The sequence below is a fragment of the Etheostoma cragini genome, chromosome 14 (genome assembly GCF_013103735.1).
Source record: "Etheostoma cragini isolate CJK2018 chromosome 14, CSU_Ecrag_1.0, whole genome shotgun sequence".
NCBI lineage: Eukaryota > Metazoa > Chordata > Actinopteri > Perciformes > Percidae > Etheostoma > Etheostoma cragini.
The window spans coordinates 22,818,778-22,820,401 of NC_048420.1; the positions used below are offsets into that span (position 1 = coordinate 22,818,778).

At 40.0% G+C, this 1,624-nt stretch overlaps 1 protein-coding gene across 7 annotated transcripts in view; it reads right to left on the bottom strand.

The window, feature by feature from the left end:
• Positions 1-1,624, bottom strand: part of LOC117956433 — a 47,305-nt gene that overhangs the window by 44,745 nt on the left and 936 nt on the right. The gene's annotated exons all lie outside the window — the stretch shown is intronic.

Genomic DNA, 1,624 nt, shown 5'->3' on the forward strand with positions numbered 1-1,624 from the left:
ATATATATATGTGTATATGTTGCTATATCCTTACATATAATTGTGAATTAGGACCATAAACATATGTTTCTAACTCAAATTAAAAGGCACTGTTGCTAATGAATTCCACTGGTTTGTTGTGACTACTCTACTTACTTTGTCAATACAGAAGAGGTTTAGGGCCAGTGTAAAAAATATAATTTACAATTTTTAAAGTCAAAATTCTGACGAAAAAAAATATCTAAATTTTTTCACTTATCTTTTTCTATTGCAATTACCCAAAACAAGAGATTCCTTCCAGTTGTGTTTGCCCTCCGGCAGTGACAGCGCCCCCTGCTGTACATTAGTCTAGTTAGGGGTGAATGAACTTACAACACTGACTCAGTAGGTGACTGGTGATTTGATTGGTGCAATATCTGTGTGTGGGCTCAAAAAACATTTCTGATACCAGTTAAGTTCCACACAGGCCTCTGCACGTGCCAAAGTGTCCTCGAGAAAAACACTGGCTGGAAAGTAACATCTAGTGGGAGTCACTCACAGGTAGAAGACATCAGAACCTGGTTATCTCTAAACCACATCCCCAAGCACAGGCCGTCTTAAAGAGAAACTGGAAGAACTACTAGTCAGTGCTAACGTTAGCATGCTAAGCTAGACAGTGTATATTTTCAGAGTACAATGCAAACTCAACCTAGATGGGCTCCTCCAAAATGTTGAATGTTGTAAAGGTAAAAATCCCCCTTCTTCTAGAAAGGGTTTTTCCCATAGACCACCACTGTAAAAGAGAAGTCTGTATACCTGCTGCCAGGAGACCACAAACAGGGTCAGTGGTTGCTCTTTCTGATCAGATTTTTAATCCATGGACTTTTGATTTTTAAAAACCTCCGGAGGAAAGCAATGTCACCACGATGTAAAGCCTCCGGGTTGAGCGGTAGATTCCCTACAACTCCTTTGATCTGAAAAGGCACCATTTTGGGATCCGGTATGCATGGTGCGGTAAACATTACCATGGTAATGAGTTTTACCAATCTGAGGTGTCACTTCGAAATGTGGATAGTGTAGTATTTCTCCTTAAGAATGCAAATAGAACATCATTATTTTCTCAAAACAAGGTTGACTTGATTTGGACTTCTTGCTTCAACGGGAGCTCGTGGTCAGTCTACGTCGGACGGTTTAAACATACGGGCTAATATTTCAAATCGTAGGTTATACACAGCCATGACGGGCCAGTCACGACAGCGGCTCTTCGCTTAGCAACACCGGCTCTCAAACATCAGTTGACCACCACCCAGAGTCCTGAAGCTTAGACGCTGTTTCCAATATATATGTAATATATATGTAAGATATATAATATATATAACTGTCCTATATTAAAAACTAGAAAAATACAGCTGATAGCTGCAGTGTCATTTAATAGTTCATATTCCTATATGAACCTATAAAATTACCTATAAAAACACACACACACACACACACACACACACACACACAGCTTTAAATCTTCTACAGACGCCTCTTCACTACAGACACTGACACCCAAAGAAAGAGACACACTTTAAACTGCTCTGGTGTCTATTTCAAGGAAAGCATGGTCACTCCTCAAAGTGTGTGTGTGTGTGTGTGTGTGTGTGTGTGTGTGTGTGTGTGT